Source organism: Moschus berezovskii, chromosome 15, assembly GCF_049115385.1.
Source record: "Moschus berezovskii isolate FMDL1 chromosome 15, NW_MosBer_1.0, whole genome shotgun sequence".
Classification (NCBI taxonomy): domain Eukaryota; kingdom Metazoa; phylum Chordata; class Mammalia; order Artiodactyla; family Moschidae; genus Moschus; species Moschus berezovskii.
Genome location: NC_142474.1, coordinates 4,018,921 through 4,040,064, shown reverse-complemented (window position 1 = coordinate 4,040,064; position 21,144 = coordinate 4,018,921). Strand labels below are relative to the sequence as shown.

The 21,144-nt window shown below is 45.7% G+C and overlaps 1 long non-coding RNA gene across 1 annotated transcript; it reads right to left on the bottom strand.

Annotated features, from left to right (window-relative positions):
- Positions 1-1,631: 1,631 nt before the first annotated feature.
- LOC148775319 (uncharacterized) lies at positions 1,632-19,302 on the bottom strand. The gene is made up of 3 exons (XR_016039070.1): positions 18,648-19,302; positions 16,612-16,694; positions 1,632-2,103 (listed from the first exon to the last, which is right to left on the bottom strand). It is a non-coding gene; the product is annotated as an uncharacterized LOC148775319 (long non-coding RNA).
- Between the last annotated feature and the right edge of the window lie 1,842 nt (positions 19,303-21,144).

Genomic DNA, 21,144 nt, shown 5'->3' with positions numbered 1-21,144 from the left:
GCTCTTCCCAAACTGCTTTCCTCCAGCTTTTTGTTGTTGTTCAGCGGCCAAGGTGTGCCCATCTCTTTGCTACTCCAGTGCAGCATGTTAGGCTCCTCTGTCCTCCACCACCTCCCAGAGTTTGGTCAAATTCACGTCCATTGAGTCAGTGATGTTATCTAATCACCTCGTCCTCTGCTTTCCCTTCTCCTTTTGCCTTCAATCTTTTCCAGCATCAGGGTCTTTTCCAATGAGTTGGCTCTTCGCATCAGGTGGCCAAAGTATTGGAGCTTCAGCTTCAGCATCAATCCTTCCAATGAATACCTTCCAGTGAGGGTAAGGACTTCAGCACCATGAAGAACACTTACATGCTGGTTAGTGGGAGTGTCACTATTTTAAGGGTATATCAGTTTCTTAGGGCTGCCTTGACAAATAACCACAAATTTGATGGCTTAAAACAGAGATGATTTCCTCACAGTTCTGGAGGCAAGACGTCTGCAGCCATCGTGGTATCGGGGCCAGGCTCTCTCTGAAGGCTCTAGGAGCGTCTGCTGACTTCTGGCAACCTTGGCTGTTCCGCGGCTTGTAGCTGCAACAGGCTGAACTCCGCCTCTGGGTTCACACAGCATCTTCCTTGAGTCTCTGCTCCTGTCTCCTTTCTTCTTCGTATGAGGATACCAAATCTAGGTTAAGGGCCCAACCTACTTTACTCTGTGTGTGTGTGTGTGCGCGCGCGCGTGAGCGAGCAAGCGTGCTCAGTTGCTCAGTCATGTCTGACTCTGTGTGACCCCGTGGACTGCAGCCCGCCAGGCTCCTCTGTCCATGGGATTTCCAAGGCAAGAATTCGGGTATGGGCTGTCGTTTCCTCCTCCAGAGGACCTTCCTGACCCATGTCTCCTGCATTGGCAGGTGGATTCTTTACCACTGAGCCACCTGGGAAGCCCCACTTTTAGTCTGCCCTCATCTTAATTAATTACATCTTCCATGACCCACGGGAATACCAAACAAGGTCAACTTCTGAGGTTCTGGGCAGGAAAAGAATTTTAGGGGCACAATGTTCAGCTCAGTACAGAAGACAATTTAGATGTGAATCCCACTTCCCCCAGCAACCCCTCTCCCGTGTGTATGTCCAGGACGGTTCCCACAAGGACACAGCAGGGCAGGTGTCAGGTACGCGTTGCAACCCTGTGCTACTGATGATGAACTGGAAACCAGCGAGCTCTCCGTATGGAGGGACAGAGACAGACAAACTGTCCCACTCACATTCAGAAGTCTGTGAAGCAGGTGGAGAGGATGAGGGATACTCAAAGTACTAACAGTGCACTGTTTTTAAGCGAGAAGGGAAAGTTAGGGGAAGATATGTACAGTTTGATCTAGTTCACATATTTTTGAACACACAAAAATAAAGCAAAATATTTTTACATGGGTGTCAATGTGCAGGAAAATCTGTAAGGCTACGCACAACAGTGCTGATTCTCTTTAAGAAGAGGGTGAAAAAGGAGGGCTGTGCCACCAACTTCCTGGGTTGTTTTTATTATAGTTTTGACATTTTTAATATTTATGTTTGTAATAGAAATGCTTTCATCTGCTTCTTATTAAAATTAAAATACAAACTAAGCAACATGTAGATCAACATGCGTCATAGACCCAAGTTTTGAAAAAATTATAGAAATTATTTTTCAGAAACACACATACTTTTAAAAATATGTAGAGAAAAAAGCCTGAAATAATTCACCCAGCACGACTGCGAGAAGAGGGGCCTCTGAACTGGCGGGTGGCGGCAAGCATGGGGAAGGGAGAGGTGGTGTTATGTTTGGTTCACTTTTCATTTTATAGTCTTTTAAAATTGTTTGGGTATTTTCTTCAATCTTTAATACAAGATGCATTCATTCTGCAATTTAACATTTTAATAGCATCTTATCAAACATTTTTATGGGGTTTAGTTCATTCTGAGTGTCCAGATTTTCTGTTGACCATCACAGGAATGGAAAGCAAAGCTCCAGGGACCTGCTTCCCATCCACCCCGAGCTGGTGTGACACTGCACCACCCGCAGATACAACAGTGCAAAAGCACAGGACCGCTGCTCCAATAGACCGCTGAAATCCCGTCCATACTTTTGGGATCTGAGAAGGAAATGAGATGATATTTGTTACTGTAAGTTTATCCCCGGAAGACTGCCTTGCCCAATATGGTAAACCGCCAGCTACATATGGCTCTTTAAGACTAAATTAATTAAGGTAAAATAATGTTAAGAATTTAGTTTCTCAGCCACATGAGTACCGTTTCCAAGGCCCAAGAATTACTTTGGTTAGTGGCTACCATGTTGCATGGTGCTTCCGTCAATGTGGGAGGTTCTATTGGACAATGCCGCGTAAAAGCAGAACGATATATAAACATTTTTGTTTACCACACTTGACAAGACTTCCACTGTGGAAAGGCATCCTTGCGTCTTAATTACTCAGAGACAGCCAAGGGATAACTTCTCCTTAAGCCCCCGCTTCTGAGAGCCGGTCACGTGTGATTCTGGGCTGTTTAATCCATGGACCTGCCACCCTGGTCCCCCTGCATCCTTCCGCTCGTTTAAAACACCCCAGTGGATCCTATGAGGTAGTCCCATGTTCTGGGCAAACTGGTTTACGAAGGCACGATTTGAGGAGTCCCGTCTTGCAGGCGGCCGGGCCCTGCCTTTGTGTGGCCGTAATCAGGTTATTTATGGCGGAGGGAGACGACTCTCGGAGAAGATGAAAGGTTTGATGGTAAAGGAAAGCAGAAGCTCGGAGGAGCAGGTTTCTCCTATAGCAATGACTCTCCAGATAAGATAAATCACTCGGGACCATTAAACCTTCAGGAAGCGAGCTCGTAAACCTCTCCTTGAAACTCACAAAGCATATTCCGTCTCGGAGAAGCCCACGTGGTGAGGGGCTCACCGCCTTCCCCAAACTGCCCGCTACTCCCCGTTTCACCTTGCTGCTCCAGGACTCTGGGCCAGAAAATCACTTTTGAAGTCATTTCTCAGGGTGGTCAACTCTCCCTAGCTTGCCAGGTACTGCAGAACTCCCGGGAGAGAATTTGGGGAAGTCACAGGCAGACCGGGCTGGCTTGGTCACGAGGCTTTCTCTGTACCTTGAGGACAAGCCTGGGACTCAGTTCAGCAACAGAATGTTTTGTTTCATGTTGAGCTACCATTTATCGGGTTCTGCTGTGAATCAGGCAACGGGGGCTCTGTATTGGCGTTTTCTCCTTTAATCCTCATAACCAGTTGGGGGTAGTAGTATTGTTACTGTGATTCTCAACCGACTGGTGAAGAAACCGAGGCTCAGAAAGTGGAAATGACGTGCCCAAGGTCACACGGAAACAGCATCCACGCCCCCACCGCTCATGCTCTGACCTGATCTATTTCTCTTTCCTTGTTTTTCTGAATCCGCCTCCTTCCTGCACAAATGGAGACGGTGTCCTGGTGGCTCAGTAGAAAAGAATCTGCCTGCGGTGCACAAGCAGCCGCAGGAGACAGGGGTTCGATCCCTGGGTGGGGAAGATCCCCTGGAGGAGGAAATGGCAACCTACTCCAGTGTTCTTGCCTGGAGAGTCCCATGGATGGAGGAATCTGGAGGGCTATACTCCATGGGGTCACAAAGAGTCAGACATGACTGAAGTGGCTCAGCACGCATGTACGCACAAATGGGGATCTCTGGGCTTTCTAGAAACTTTCCACCAACAAGGGTCTGGAAGCAAGCACACTGTCCTCATGAACCAGGAGGGGAGGAGCAGGCCCCCGGAGGGTCAGATTTGCGGCTGAACTGTGTCTGCGTGTTCAAAAGTCAAGTCTGATTCTCTGTAACTGTCTGGACCTTTTCATCGGCGAAGGCCAAGTTCCAAAGGTGGTCAGTAAATCACTCGCAGATGGGCCTTGGCCGAGGCTGGGTGGACCCCATCCTGCTCACCTTCCCACCGGGGTGCCCTCGAGGCGCAGGAGCAGAGGATTCCCGCCACATCCTGCATGTATGGGAGCCCAGGGCACCTGCGATTGAAGGGAAAGTCTGAGGCGTATGAGGTGCCAGGCTGGGCTCCATTTCACTCCTTCCCCCACCTCCGCTCTCTGTGAAATCGATAAGGTTGGTCTTCCAGCTCAGGGTTGAGGAAACACCGGGACACGTGGCGATCCCTGCAGACACTGTGGTTGTCACACCCTGGCGGGGAGGGGGGCTGGGGGGTGCGCTACTGGTGTCTGGTAGGTAGAGACCAGGGACGTTCTAAATGGTCTACAATGCACAAGACGACCCCTCCTCCCCCAGTTAAGAATTATCCGCTGCGGGGGCTCCCCTGCTGGTCTAGTGGTTAAGAATTCACCTGCCAACGCAGGGGACACGGGTGCAGTCCCTGGTTGGGGAAGATCCCACATGCTACAGAGCAACCAAGCCCGTGGGCCACTACTGAAGCCCACACACCCTAGAGCCCGTGCTCTGCAGCAAGAGAAGCCTCCGTGATGAGGAGCCCAAGCCCCAGAACCAGAGAGGATCCCCACTTACCCTGACTAGAGAAAGCCCGTCCAGCAACCAAGGCCCAGCACAGCCAGAAAAATAAAATATAAACTAAGAAAAGGTCTCTGGTTCCTGAGGGCCCTTATTGCCCCAGAGCTTGAGGGACTCACCTAGAGTCTCAGGCCTCGCCAGGGGCACGGTAGCCATTAGCTCCGTTTTGCCCTCCCCTTCCTGTACCTTGGGAGGGGACAGACTTTGTGCTTGTCTGATGCTGGAACAGTGCTAGGCACAAAAAAGGGTGCCCAGGAAATGCCTGTTGCATGATCAATGGATGAATACAAAGTACCGTTCATCGAGGGCTTTCTGTCTGCCAGGCTTCACGTCCAGCACACTGCCAGCACTGTCTGGTTCCTTCCCTCCTCAGAACCTGTCTCAGAGGCAGGCACTGTGACCTCCAGTCTCAGGTTATGGAGCAGGAGCCAGGGTGCAGGGAGCAGAGGTCCCAGGCCAGGGTCACACAGCTGGACGGCGAGGGAGTCTGTCTCCAGCTCCACTGCCCTGTGTCACACCAGAGTCTCTGCAAACAAGAACAACCTCCAGGGCTTAGTCACTATTCTCACTGTCCTGGGATTTGTGAATACATCACTATTTGCAGCACTAAGCTTTTTTTTTTTTAATTAGTTTTGGCCCTAATAGGTGCCATGGATAAGTAGAAGAACTCCGGGGACAGCTGAAGAAAAGGTTCCATTGGCAAAGCCCTGCTGTGATCAGAAAGAAAAAGTTGGAGATGATACCTCACAGTAGGAGATGAAGCCTTAAAGGCATTACAGCCCCACTGGCCTTGCCGTTCTTGGCAGACTGAAGGCGCCATGGCCCAGAGGGTAAGACAGTTTCCCACCCAGAGCCCAGCCTTGACTTCCCCGGATTCCTGTCAACACAGGGTTTTAATGAGTCTACCCAAGATGTGAGCGCCCCATTGTATTTGCACTTTATGACATCTTGATATATTTCAGAGGAGAGGATTCTGAATAAAAATGAGCCAGGCTTTTAGGGCTCCTTTTTATTATTAGCATTTGGTAAAAAAGCAACTTTAATGAGGTGTTAAGAGTCATCCTGTAGCCTATTGTGCAAGAGGCCTGGGAGCATAAACTCCTGAAAAGCCACAGAGCGATTTACGACCCTGGATACCACCCCTTCCTGACGGAGCTTCCGAGGGCGCATCTTTAGTTCTGGGGCGCTTCCGACAATTCACACACCCAAGCTGCTTCAGCCGCAAGCTGAATTAAACCTTATTAAACGTCGGCAAGGATTCTCCTCGCCAGGCTGCTCACTGCAGAGGAAGTCGGCTGGCTCCACCCGGCATGAAGGCAATTTTCCATTGAGTTTGGACAGAAGGATCCGAGGACTTGACTGTTTGTGTTTCTCTCCTCACTGGTGAGGAGTGGAACAGCAATGCTTAGAAAGAAAATAGAAGCAAGGACAGCGTTTGCTTCTCAGCAGGGAGAGGAGTGCCTTGGCAAATAAATGCAGTGGAATTGTACTAATCAGTCACCGTTCTTCCTGAAATAGGCTTCATTTTAAGGCTGAGGGTTTTTATTCTCTGCCCCCCCCCCAAAAAGATATGCTACCTATCAGTGATGAAAAACAAACCAGCCTCTGGGATGCACAGAGATACCTAGATACCTCAGGCTCAATCTTGGAGTCTATAATGTGAGCAAAAAAGGAAATGATTTAACCCTTTATAGCCTTCTCACTTGGAAATATATATATATATCTTAAAGAAAAACCTGTATTCCACCATGTATACTGACCCTTCCTAACTTTATGCAGTTAAAACTGAGAATTGGTCAATAACACTATTAAATACTTCAAAAGTATAAAGAGGGACTCCCCTGGCAGTCCAGTGGTTAAGACTCCACACGTCCAGTGTGAGGGCTGAAGGTTCAACCCCTAGTCTAGGAATTAAGATCCCACGTGCTGCACAGAGTGGCCAAAGAACAAAACCAAAAAACAAAAAAAGTGCCAAGGTACTAGATCCGAAATGGTTCTTATCACACACAAGAAAGATAAGTATGTGATGTGACAGAGATATTAGTTCAGGCTGTGATAGTAATCACATTACAATATATAAATGTATCACATCAGCACATTGTACACCTTAAACTTATGCAGTGTTATATGTCAGTGATAGCTCAATTAAAAAATCTCATAATTGAATTTTTTCATAGCTATTAAATTGTAATATCAGCATTTTACACAATCTCTATTTTCATAGTTCCTTTTGATGGATACAATTAATATTTAACTTGGAAACATATATCTACATTTCACTTGAGTGAAATATAAAGTGTGTGACTTATTTTGTCATGCAGGATTTTATGACATTTCCGGAACCCGACTGAACACCCCATGGACTGTGGTCCACCAGACTCCTCTGTCTATGGAATTCTCCAGGCAAGAATACTGGTGTGTGGGTGGCCATTCCCTTCTCTAGGGGATCTTCCTGACCCAGGGATTGAACTCAGGTCTTTTGCATTGGCACCGTCTGAGCCACCAGGGAAGCCCAATTAATTCATATGTGAAATCTATATATTTGCTCCCTTGGTCCTCTAGGAAAATAATATCCCTAGGGAAGTATTATGGGAGGAAAAACCCTACAACATTTTGTGCTGGAAGGCTACAATGAAAATCTTGCAGTGCGGTCTTGGGACCGTCTTGAAAAGCAGCAGTGTGGTCTTGGGACCGTCCCATCACTCACTGCCACTGAACCGGAATTTTTTTTCTCTTGGCTGTGTCATTAAGTTTGTAGGATCTTAATGCTCAGACCAGGGATTGAACCCATGCCCTCAGCCTGAAAGCATGGAATCCTAACCGCTGGACGACCAGGAAACTCTCCCTCCCAGATATTTTTATTAGTAAAGTGAAACCAATAATAACTATGTCAATAGTTGTTATATTACTAATATCTATTTTCATTGCAGTTTACACTTAGGTAATAGGACTTCGCTGGTGGCTCAGAGGACTTCCCAGGTGGCTCACACAGTAAAGAATTTGCCTGCAATGCAGGAAACTGGGGTTCAACCCTGGGTCGGGAAGATCCCCTGGAGAAGGGAATGGCTACCCACTCCAGTATTCTTGCCTGGAGAACCCCATGGACAGAGAAGCCTGGTGGGCTACAGTCCATGGAGTTGCAAGGAGTCCGACACGACGGAGGCCGGGTTCAGGGAGGTGTGGCCAAGGCATCACAGACTTTTGAAAAGAAAAAGGCACTATGAATGACCTGATTAAAGAACCCAGTTTTAGAATGCGTCTGAGAGCCCACCCTCGGTTACAAAGTATGAAAGAGATTTCAGAGGAGAAGAAAGATCCCCAGCTGTCCCTGAGTCTCACGGCAGTGCTGTGATTAAATATTCTGACGTGGGATCCAGGAGCCTGGGCTCAAATCTGAGCGCCATCACTCACTAGCTGTGTGACCCTGGGGAAGGGACATAGATTCTCGCTGGGTTCTGCACCTACAAAATGGGCTGGATGAGAACAATCACAGAAGGACTGCTGCTGCTGCTGCTGCTAAGTCACTTCAGTCGTGTCCGACTCTGTGTGACCCCATAGACAGAAGCCCACCAGGCTCCCCCGTCCCTGGGATTCTCCAGGCAAGAACAGTGGAGAAGGACTAAAACATGTAAAATGCTCCAGATAGTGTCTAATACATGGTGACTGATACACAGATAAAATCATTATTCTAGCCACCACTAATAAAATCACACCATTCCTGGTTGATGAGTTGAACATACAAAGAAATCCATGGGGTACCATTAGCAACTCCCTCTCCTGGTTAACAGCTAAGGACGGATTAGCTGGTACAAGATATCTTTGTAAACCACTAGTCTGATCGTTTTATTGCCTGATTAATTCTTTGCCATAAAATATTTGCAAATCATATATCTGATAATGGACAAATATGTGGAATATATAAAGAACTCTTGCAACTTAACAATTTTATTATTTTTAAGACAAATAATGAAAAATGGGCAAAAAGATGGAATATACATTTCTCCAAAGAAGATATATAAACAGCCAATAAGCTTATAAAAAGATACTCAGCATCATTAGTCATCAGGGAAGCGCAGGCCAAAATTACAATGAGATACTATTTCATACCCTCTAGGGTAGCTATCGGAGAAGGCAATGGCAACCCATTCCAGTACTCTTGCCTGGGAAATCCCATGGGCGAAGGAGCCTGGTAGGCTACAGTCCACGGTGTCGCAAGGAGTTGGACACGACTGATGTGACTTAGCAGTAGTAGCAGGGTAGCTACAACTTAAAAAATGGACAGTGAAAGTGTTGACAAGGATACAGAGAAATTGGAATGCTGATACATTACTGGTGGGAATGTAAATGGTGCTGTCACTTTGGAAAGCAGTTCAGTAGTTCCTCAAAATATTAGAAATAGAATTTCCATTGATCTAGAAATTTTACTCTTAGGTATGTAGTCAAGAAAATTGAAAACATATGCTTATACAAAAACTGGTACACAAATATTTACAGCAGCATTATTCATAATAGGCAAAAAGTGGAAAAATATCTACTTATTGATAAATAAAGTATGGTATATCCATGTGACAGAATATTATTCGGTCATTAAAAGGAAATATAAATGAAATGGAATAGAGAGTTCAGAAATAATCCCATGTATGTGGCCACATGATCTTCAAAAATGGTGCCAAGATAACAATATGAGGGAAGGACTGTCTTCAACAAATGGCGCTGGGGAAACTGTGTATCTACACACAAAAGAATGAGGGTAAACCCTTATCTTACTCCATATACAACAGTTAACTCCAAAGAGAATAAAGATCTAAACATAAGGCCTGAAACTATAAAACCCCCAGAAGAAACCATAGCGGGAAAGCTTCATGACATTGGAATGGGCAACAATTCATTGGATATGACACCAAAAACAGAGATAACAAAAGCAAAACTACATCAAAGGGGATAAAGGGGCCTACATTAAACTTAAAAACCTCTGCACAGCATGGTGACCATCAACAGAGTGCAAAGGCAACCAGCGAAATATTTGCAAGCCAAATATTGGAAAAGGGTTAATATCCAGAATATATAAAGAACCCTACAACTCAATAACAACACCAACCATTAAAAAAATGGGCAAAGGACTTGAGTAAACATTTCTTCAAAGAAGATATTACAAATGGTCAACAGGTGCATGAAAAGCTGCTGAACAATTGTCAGGAAAATGCACATCAAAACCACAAGGAGGGCCTCCCCTGGCGGTCCAGGGGTCAAGACTCTGTGTTCCCAGTGCAGGGGGCCCAGGGTCTACCCCTGATCCGGGCACTGGGGCCCACGTGCTGCCACTAAGACTCGGTGCGACTGGAATAAATAAATACTAAAAAAACAAACCACAGGGAGATATACTGCACACTCATTAGGGTGGATACCATATTAAAAAATAGCAAGTGTTGGCAAGAACGTGGAGAAACTGCAACCCTCACACACTGTTGGTGTGGTTGTAAAGTGGTGCCACCGGTTCCTCAAAAATGAGAAGTGGAGCTGCCGCATGACCCAGCTAGCCCACCTCTGGGTACATCCTGAAGAACTGAAAACAGGATCCAAAACAGACACTTGTACCTCCACATTCATCGCCATGTTACTCACAGTGAAGTCAGCCTCAGTGTCCATCAGGAGACGAGTGGAAGAATACAATGCGGCCTACATAGATAACACAGCGGAATACTATTCAGCCTTCAAAAAGGAAAATCTTGTCATGTGCTACCATGTGGATGAACCTAGACAGCATTATGCCAAGTGAAATAAATCAATCATAAAATACAATCACTACATAATCCCATTTATATAAAGAATCTAAAATGAAATCTGTAGAAATAAAGGGCAGAAGGATGGTGGCCAGGGATAGGGTTACCAGGAGCTGGGAGGAGAGGAAAATCCGGAGTTGCTATTCAATTGGTTTAGAGTTTCAGCTGAGAAAACGAAAAAAATTTTGAGATCAGCTGTACAAGGATGAATTCATAGTTAGCAACACCACATAGCATACACGTAAAAATTGTTGCGAGGATAAATTAAAGAAAACAACAACAACAAAGAAAGCTGATGAAAACAAACAAAAAGGCATGAAGAACTGACTCATGCTACAACACGGATGGACCTAGAAGAGGTTTTGCTGGGTGAAAGGGGCCAGACGCAGAGGAGCACGGTTCTGTGTGACTCCACCTCCATGACCCACAGAGGCAGAATCAGCTTAGCAGTTGCCGGGGGCTGGGAGGAGGGGCCGAACGGGAGTGACTGCGAATGGGGACTCACTCGGGGCACACAGCCTCCTGAATTTAGGAGCTGTCGCCAGAACTTCAGCCCTGCGCAGAGGGACCATTTTAAACAGTGACATCAACACAAAGCACAAGGATGGGGGAAACACAGCACTCACTGGACAGAGAAAAGGCAGTGTTTCCAGTGTGAGAGCGGAACCTGGCAGGCAGAGGGCTGGCCCGCCCGCTCTGTGCCTGTCTGCAAGAGGCTGAGCACGAACCAAGAGTGCTGACGTGCAGTTACAGAGGCGCTTAAGCTGGGAGGCTGAAACACACGCCTCTGCAGAGATGAGGACTCACCGTCTCTGGAGGACTACCGTGGTGGGAACGCAGTCAGAAGAGGCAGCCGCCTCATTCCGATGGTCAAGCTTTCCGGTCTGTTACTGGAGACATGTGAGCTGAAATTTTTCACGTGTGTGCCGCTGAGAGACTGCTAGCTGACTCTGCCTCATATTTCACCAGAAATTATAAAGCATTGGCAGTGTTTTTCCAGCACCCGGAAACAAGAGATTTCACACAGCCAAGATGAGTTACAATTTATTACCTAGAGTTCTCAGTGGCTGGGAGATTTCAATCAAGAGATGAGGAATGCGGAGGTCCCTCGCCCTCAGAACAGGAAAGCACATCTTGTTATTATTTTCCTACCTCTAGTTTGTAAGGCCTGGCTCTTTAAAAACTGACACTGGCATATTTTGGTCCCAGGGTGCTCTGGAATATCCACATGAGTTGCTACGGTTCATGGAACAGCAGGCCCAGATACCCTCTGGCTGCTTGGGTTCTAATCCTAACTCTGTCACATATTAGACATGCACTGTTGAACAAGTTAGCATGCCTCAGTTTTCCTCATCCATAAAATGGGATAATAGGTATAACATTGTGAGGCTGAGAAGAGTTCCCAGCAAGAAAGAAATGTCACAGAAGTTCAAGAACTGCTGGCTCTTAAGAAAAGCAGCCATCAATCATCACGCCTTTGTTCCGTTTCACTGTGCACCGTGTCAAGCAAGTCACATCACGATTTTAATTTTTTAAACACTGTATTCATTTATTTATTTGGCTGCACAGCATGTGAGTTATATAGTTCCCCAACCAGGGATTGAACTCGTGCCTCCTGCATTGGACGCTGTTGTCTTAACCACTGGACTGTTGGGGAAATCCCGGCAATTTTAATTTAAATATCACTTGGAGAGCTATCTCTAGAATACGTGATCTGAAAGACAACCTCCCCCAACCTGCTTTTTCTCTTGCAGAGAGCCCTGATCATAAGGTTCAATTACTCTATGTTAAGCTTTATTTTGTCTCTCCTAACCACTGGACCGACATCTCCAGCGGGACAGGGACTGCATGCCTCTTGTTCAGCGTGTATCCTTAGCACAGTGCCAGACCTGTAGCAGACGCTCAGTAAACGCATACTGACGGAGTAAGGGAATGAAAGTCAGGGCCTGAGCTCCTGTTCTCTCCTGGGGCTGGGGCAGCAATGGGCAGAGTTAGAGCAGCTCATCTAATAGAACAGCCACTAGCCATACAGAGCTGCTTACATTCAACTTCCAAGTGACTAAGCTCAAATGTAAAAACTCAGCTCTTCAGGCACACTCGCAAACTTTAAGTTCTCAGCACGGACAACTGTCTCACAGTCAGGAGATGGTCCAGATAGAGAATAATTCCATCATCAGAAAGTTCTGCTGGCAGAGCTGACTTAGATCACCAATTCTCCGCTGAGGCGGACTGTCCCCCCGGGGGTGTCTGGCAGTTATCTGGAGACATTTTGGGTGGTCACGACTTGGGAGATGCAACTAGCATCTAGTGGGGGCAGAAGCCAGGGATGTTGCCAGCAGCCTACGGAGCAGGGAGTGGCCCCTCAGCAAGGGGCACCCAGCCCCAATGCCAAGAGCGCTGAGGTTGAGACACACGGCTTACAGGAAGGCACTTAGGTGACAGTTTTCCATTTGACCAGAATGCTAAGTGTCCTAGGATTTGGATGGTTTAATTTGTAATTAAAAGCCTGGTGAGTACTTTTGAGTGTATGTGGCATGAAGTCTAGTTTCCTGGCTTAAATTCCTGGAATTCCTCACTACATCTTTGAATAGGATATTAAAATCCAGAAATCATCCTCCAGCTGTATTGTCAAACGTATACATTTGCCCGTGAAAATAGCAGGACCCATCAAATCTGATCCACATCATTCAGACCAGAAGTGGTTTCCAAGGCCAGGTTGTTCTAGATCAAGGGTCTGTAAGCTACAGTCCCCGGACCCAATCCGTCCATGAGGTGAGAATGCTTTTTCCATTTTGAGATGGTAGATAAACACCCCAAATAATACTACTTTATGCCACGTAAAAATCACAGAGAGTTCAATTTCAGTGTCCATAAGTTTTACTGGAACCCGGCTGACGCTATCATATAGTTAAGTAACGTCTGTGGCTGTTTTCATTTCACATATATCGGTGGGCAGTCTCATGCTGAAACTGTAAAAGTCACAAAGCTACCAACATTCACTCTCTGTCCCTTTACAGGAAAAGTTTGCTCACTCCTGCTCTGGGTACTAAACATCTTGGTGGATTTTTTTTTTTCCTTTTCTTGCTTGCTTCTATTTTCTTTCTTCTTTCTTTTTTCCCCCAGATCATAATTATCCTGATAATTTGCAGGTGGAGACTCAGACCAAATGACCAAATGGGTTTTCTTTGGGAAGCAGAGTGCAGGAGGGATTAACAGGAATGCAGGGGCGTTCATGTGAAAGATTCCTCTTAGATGAATTTAGGGAACAAAGACCCCCGTGGTCAATGATTTCTGGGGGTATGAAAGCAGGAGAGAGTCTGGGTGCTTTTGTCAGTTTCGCAGTGCAAATCGTACAGTTCCTGAAACCTCCATTCGCAGTAGTGCGCTTCTAATGCTTAACTCCATGACCTCACAGAAATAATTGCTGGGAAGCAAATTTACTTAACTCTCTGCCTTTATTTGCTGACCGAGGGGTTTGGTCTGATGGTTATATTGTTTATGGAAATGCTGGAGGGGGGAGGGTGTGGGGAGGAGGAAGAATACAATTTGGTCAGAGAAGTTGGATGGATTGAAAGGACTGAGAGGATTTTGTCTTTGCTTTATAATTGAAGTCAGGATTTCCCTTCAAGTCACTCACTGCAGACTCAAAATCTCCCTGGGCGTCTCGGCCCACAAGTCCTGTTAAGCTCTTTGTCACCAGGTTAGCATCTGGCTTTTAAAATCCTTGTCATTTTTATGATTATAATGACTGTTACAACTTGTCGGTGAATGGGTTTTTCCAAATGCTGAGAATGTCTTTAGTCAGAAAGGGGAAAAAACAAACAAACAGGTTGATTAAATATGATTAGTATATTTTGGGAGCAGTTAAGGATCTTTTTTTTTTTTAAGAATCCATGAGAATTTTCACATTAGGAGGCATTGCCGCTGGCTCTCAGTTCAACTTGGAATTTTACTTTTAGAAATGAAGTAAATGAAGGTGGCATCTTTAAAGAAAATCCTAAAAGAAACTTACTTGGTCCCACATCCTCCCTTCTAGAAAAGAGAGGAATGATCCTGTGATTACAGTGGGTAACACTCGGTGAGCTGGAGGTCGCTTTGGTGGGCAAAAACATTGGGAGATTCTCCAGCCCTTTTGTAAAATTTGTGAAATCAAAACCTGTATTGGCTGCAACTGATCTGAAAAAAAATAAATAAAAATAGTGTACCCAAAGTAAAAGTTAGCAACCATGACTTTAGGAGGCTAGAGCCAGTTTGTTAAGCCCCTCAGGAAGGCAATATTAAAAGTGGCTTCCTCAGGAAAAATACTTAACCACCCAATCAGTCAAACCATCTGATAACTGCTTATCTTCTCTAATGCGATTGGGAGTCCGTTTGATGCCCCTTTGCATTCCAATCACAAAGCTCATCTTAGGTAAGCACCTTGAGGAGGGAAAAAAGGAAAATTCATGAGTCTCTTGCTTCTGCATTCATGGAATTTTCTTTTCACAATAGAAGGAAGCATGTTAAGCTGGGTGGGGGCAGGGTAGGGGTGAAAATTTTGGAAAGAGAGGAGCATGGTGTTCAATTTCGGTGAAGCACTTTACTCTGGCTAAATGGTTGAGAAACAATCCAAAGAAGATTATTTTATGATGTGTGAAAACTTTGAAATTCATGTTTTCAATGTCCCTTAAGAAAACTGTGTTGGAAGGCAGCTTCCAGCCTCTAGAGCTAAAATAAGAGTGGAAAAAGTCATGAAGAGGAAATGGCTACTGTCTTCTCCATTTTTAGCTACCCAGGAACACAGGAAAAATTGAACATGCGCATTAATGAAGATTTCCCGCGTTTGTGATGAGCATGGCTTGCATATCTGCCCTCCCTACATTCACAGTCCTTTGCATAATCCTCTACCCCGGAAATCTTCCACAAAATGGGAGAGAAGCAGAGTGCCTCCCTGATAGTAAAAAGTTAGTAAGTGAGAACTGCCTGGCGTGCGGTAGGCACTCAAAACAATCTTGGCTGTTATTCTTTTTAGGTTATTGTTAATAGCAACTGTTCCTTTACTCTACCATCTCCCATTGACAGTAATCAGGCAGTATCCATCACATTTTTAATCAATATCTGCTTGGACCCAGCACTTAAATTTACAGACATTTATCTCACAAACTCCCAGTCTGTATGTCAAACAATTAGTATTTTTGTTTGTCTTGAGCTCCATACTATGTGCTTGTATTTTACTTCCAATTCTGTGTTACTAAGAGTATATAGATTTAGTGTTATGTCATTTGGTGGATTGACCCCATTTTCATTTTGAAATGTACCATTTATCATCACTTATTTTGGCCGGGGGTTGGTGGGGGTGGGGCTGTACTCTTTGGCTTAGTTCCCTGACCAGGTATTGAACCCATGTCTCCTGCATCGGCAAGTGGATTCCTAACCACTGGACCACCAGGGAAGTCCTATTTTTAGGTTTTTAAGGAACTAAAAACAGAACCATTCTGTTCTCCATAGCAGCTGCACCAGTTGACATTCCCACTGACAGTGAAGGAGGGTTCCCTTTTCTTCATACTCCTTCCAGCATTTATTATTCATAGACTCTTTGATGAAGGCCATTCTGAGTATCTTTGACTTGCATTTCTCTGGTGGCTCAGAGGTTAACGCGTCTGCCTCCAATGCGGGAGACCCGGGTTCGATCCCTGGGTCGGGAAGATCCCCTGGAGAAGGAAACAGTAACCCACTCCAGTATTCTTGCCTGGAGAATCCCATGGACAGAGAAGCCTGGTAGGCTCCAGTCCACGGGGTCGCAAAGAGTCCGACGCGACTGAGCGAGGGAACGGAACGGAATAACCAGCAATGTAGAGCATCTTTCCACGTGCCTGATGGCTCTTGGTAAATGGATTTAGAAAACAGGTCCTAATGGTGAAGGAGAGCAGAACCCCCACGCTCTGCCCTTCTAACGGGTTGAAAGCCTTGGCACAGTGTGCTCCTAACTCCAGTGCTCGTCACAACGACTGGCATGGACTCGCTGTGCAACAGACATAAACAAAAGCACAGAGAATGACCCAGACCCGTCACTGCCAGGAATTCAGCATCCAAACTAAAACCTTGTTTTTGTTAATACCAATGTGCAACCAGGTTTTGTTTGTTTGTTTTTTAAAGAACACTCTAAATAAAGGAAGGAGGCCAATGCTTTCTTTTCCCTTATAACTGCCAACCCCTTTCCCTCCCAAAGTCTAATATCTAACATCTGTGGATCAACATTGTGAGGATGGGACACAAAACACTGAGGGAGGGACAGAAATCTGTTTTGCCTTCAGGATGATGCAATTAAGTAGATTGATCCTACCTGGCTTAGAGTTGGAGGCGAGACTAACAAGGTTCTAAAGGCACTTGGGGGCTTCCCTGGTGGCTCAGTGGTAAAGAATCTGCCTGCCAATACAGAAGACAAATTTCAGAATTTGGTTTTATTTTATGGGATTTATTTGTTTTTTAAATTCAAAATAAATTCATCACTTGAAAATTCAAATTGGTGTGAATATATGATATAAAAGTGAAAGTCTACAACATGCCTCAGAGAAAGCCACTATTACTAGATTGGTGTATTTTCCATTAGGCTTCTTTTAATGTATAAATTAACATATGTTATTTATTACCTTTTAAGGGGTTACTTCTGCTTCATTGACTATGCCAAAGCCTTTGACTGTGTGGATCACAATAAACTGTGGAACATTCTGAAAGAGATGGGAATACCAGACCACCTGACCTGCCTCTTGAGAAACCTGTATGCAGGTCAGGAAGCAACAGTTAAAACTGTACATGGAACAACAGACTGGTTCCAAATAGGAAAAGAAGTACGTCAAAGTTGTATATTGTCACCCTGCTTATTTAACTTATATGCAGAGTACATCATGAGGAATGCTGGGCTGGAAGAAGCACAAGCTGGAATCAAGATTGCCGGGAGAAATATCAGTAACCTCAGATATGCAGATGACACCACCCTTATGGCAGAAAGTGAAGAGGAACTGAACAGCCTCTTGATGAAAGTGAAAGAGGAGAGTGAAAAAGTTGGCTTGAAGCTCAACATTCAGAAAACAAAGATCATGGCATCTGGTCCCATCTCTTCATGGGAAATAGATGGGGAAACAGTGGAAATAGTGTCAGACTTTATTTTTTGGGGCTCCAAAATCACTACGGATGCTGATTGCAGCCATGAAATTAAAAGACGCTTACTCTTTGGAAGGAAAGTTATGACCAACCTAGATAGCATATTAAAAAGCAGAGACATTACTCTGGCAACAAAGGTCTGTCTAGTCAAGGCTATGGTTATTCCTGTGGTCATGTATGGATGTGAGAGTTGGACTAGTGAAGAAAGCTGATCGCCAAAGAATTGATGCTTTTGAACTGTGGTGCTGGAGAAGACTCTTGAGAGTCCCTTGGACTGCAAGGAGATCCAACCAGTCCATCCTAAAGGAGATCAATCCTGGGTGTTCATTGGAAGGACTGATGCTAAAGCTGAAACTCCAATACTTTGGCCACCTCATGCGACGAGTTGACTCACTGGAAAAGACTCTGATTCTGGGAGGGATTGGGAGTGGGAGGAGAAGGGGACGACAGAGAATGAGATGGCTGGATGGCATCACCAACTCAATGGACATGAGTTTGAGTGAACTCAGGGAGTTGGTGATGGACAGGGAGGCCTGGCGTGCTGTGATTCATGGGGTCACGGAGAGTCGGACATGACTGAGTGACTGAACTGAACTGAACTGACTGAAGGGGTTTGATCTCTGGATCAGGAAGATCCCCTGGAAGAGGAAATGGCAACCCACTCCAGTATTCTTGCCTGAGAAACCCCATGGACAGAGGAACCTGGTGGGTTTATAGTCCATGGGGTCGCAAAAAAGTTGGGTATAGGTTAGTGACTAAACAAAGACAACAACAAAGGCACTTGATTTGGGAAATTTTCCTTAACTTTAAAAGTAAATTTATTTTCCATGCTAACTCTGGCATAGGAGTCCCAGGAAGGGCTCTGATTGGCTCAGTGTGATCCCTTATTCATCTCTGAACCAATCAAGGAGGCAGTGTTGGTAGCCAGAGTGGAATAGAGATCTCTGATTGGCTGATCCCTGGACAGGGGCAGGGTGGGATACATAATAAGGCTACCTTGATCTGCAGGATCCTACTGAGTGCAGAGAAACTTTCCTGAAGGAGGCAGGGTGGTCAAGGAAGGACAATCTAGATGGGAAGATGAGAGCAATCTACGGTACAACTGCAGGGCCACCCTTCTCACAGAATCACACAGACATATGTATCCTTTCTTCCTTGCATGAAATGTCCATAATGTTGCCTCTGCTAATTAGTGTTAATGTAGTAAAACAGACTTACCCAACCCTAAGAGCGGCACCTCAACATCCAAGGGCTGCATCTGTCTCCGTTTCAGCATCTCTGCGTGCTGTGCTTTCCTCTGCTTCAGCCTGAATGTGACTTCTTGGCAGGTGACAGCCTATGGTCAAACGATAAATTTTCCTTCAAATCACCTTCTCCAAACACGCATCTCCACACAGTGTACAAAGGCTGGGTGTACACACATGGAGCCGCACAAGAGTCCAGGCATTCTACAGCTATTTACTGAGTCCCCTTCGTGTACCAGATCCTCCTATTTTCAGTTCTTTTCTTAATTTTTAAAGTTTATTCTCTGCGGCAGTAGGTCTTAAGGCGGCAATCAGGGTCTGTGTTGCCGGGCGCTGGCTTCTCTCTAGCTGCGACGCGTGGGCATGTGGGATCTTAATTCCTCGACCAGGGATCGAAGGTGCGCTCCCCGCAGTGGAAGCACAGAACTACTGGGCCTGAGCACATCCCTTTTGAAGATGAAGGACAACTTTCCCGAAGCCCCTGGCAGGCTCCACTCTCGAGTCTGCCGGACTGGAATGATCTCAAGCCTGTAATTGTGGCCGTCTCCCGCCGGGACACACAGGTCACCCGGGAACTGAGCCCGGCTCTGCAAAGGGAACCTCCATGGGGATGGGGCCACCTGGAAAGAAGGGGCCTGGCAGCGGCGGCACAGGCCTCAGTTTCCTCGTGTGCACGAGAGAGGGTGTAAACAAGACCCAGTGCTTCCAGGGGCGGTTGCTATTCAGTCGCTCAGTCGCGTCTGACTCTTTTCAGCCCCGTGGACTCAGCACGCCAGTCTTCCCTGTCCTATCGTCTGAAGTTCGCTCAGGTTCAGGTCTATTGAGTCAGTGATGCCATCCGTCATCATGGCTGATGAGATCCAACCATCTCATCCTCTGTCGTCCCCTTTTCCTCCCGCCTTCAGTCTTTCCCAGCATCAGGGTCTTTTCCAGTGAGTCGGCTCTTTGCATCAGGTGGACAAGGTATTGGAGCTTCAGCTTCAGCATCAGTCCTTCCAGTGAATATTCAGTTTGATTTCCTTTAGGATGGACTAGTTTGATCTCCTTGAAGGCCAAGGGACTCTCAAAAGTCTTCTCCAACACCACAGTTCAAAAGCATCAATTCTTTGGCACTCAACCTTCTTGATGGTCCAGCTCTCACATCCATACATGACCACTGGAAAAACCATAGCTGTGACTAAGTGGATTTTTGTTGCCAAAGTGATGTCTCTGCTTTTTAATACACTGTCTTGATTTGTCATAGCTTTCCTAGTGTTTCCAAAATTGAGGCCTTTAAGCACCCTCCTTGACTTATCTGTGAATCACACAATTATTTACTTAACATTTTCCTTTAAGTCTTCTTGATATTGACTCACTTTTTTACATTCAACCTCATCCTGGCAAATGATGTTTGTAAAATGGTCTTACTGGCTTGTTACATTTTCTCTAAAAGCCATTAAAATATTGAAATAAAAAATGTCTGTTGGCATAACACCTAAAATATCTCACGTGTGCCGCCTTTGGGATGTATACCATCACTTAGGGAGTAAGTAGATTCTAGGGTTCCTTTCCGGAGAAGGAAATGGCACCCCACTCCAGTACTCTTGCCTGGAAAATCCTATGGACGGAGGAGCCTGGTAGGCTGCAGTCCATGGGGTCGCGAAGAGTCAGACACAACTGAGCGACTTCACTTTCACTTTTCACTTTCATGCATTGGAGAAGGAAATGGCAACCCACTCTAGTGTTCTTGCCTGGAGAATCCCAGGGACAGGGGAGCCTGGTGGGCTGCCGTCTATGGGGTCACACAGAGTCGGACACGACTGAAGCGACTTAGCAGCAGCAGCAGCAGGTTTCCGTTCAGAAGACTGTATTCTCCCGTGACTTTGTTTTTGGCTGTGCTGCACAGCTTGTGGGATATAATTTCCCAACCAGTGATGGAACCCAGGCCCTCAGCAGAGAGACTGAGGATTCCTAACCACTGGATCAAAGGACATGCGTTTGAGCAAACTCCAGGAGAGGGGGAAGGACAGGGAAGCCCAGCGTGCTGCAGTCCACAGAGTCACAAAGTCATACATAACTGAGCGATTGAAAAACACAACACTGGACCCTCAGGGAATTCCCCTGTGACTTATTATTAATGGCAAAAACAGAAAAAAGGGAAAAACCCCGCAAAACAAAAAGCAATGCTGTGGGAAGGTCAATGAGATGAAAACAAAACAAGATTTTTTTTTTAAAAAGCCACTAAAAATGCAAAGTGGTATCTTGGATTAGATTCTGGAGCAGAAACAGGGTAATAGTCAGTGGATAAACTGATGAAATCATAACAAAATCTGGAGTTTAGTTAATAGTATTTTATCAATGTTAATTTCTCAGTTTTGACAAGGGTACCATGATATGTGGGCCTCCCCTGATGGCTCAGAGAGTAAAGAATCTGCCTGCAATGCAGGAGACACAGGAGATATGGGTTCAATTCCTGGGTTGGGAAGATCCCC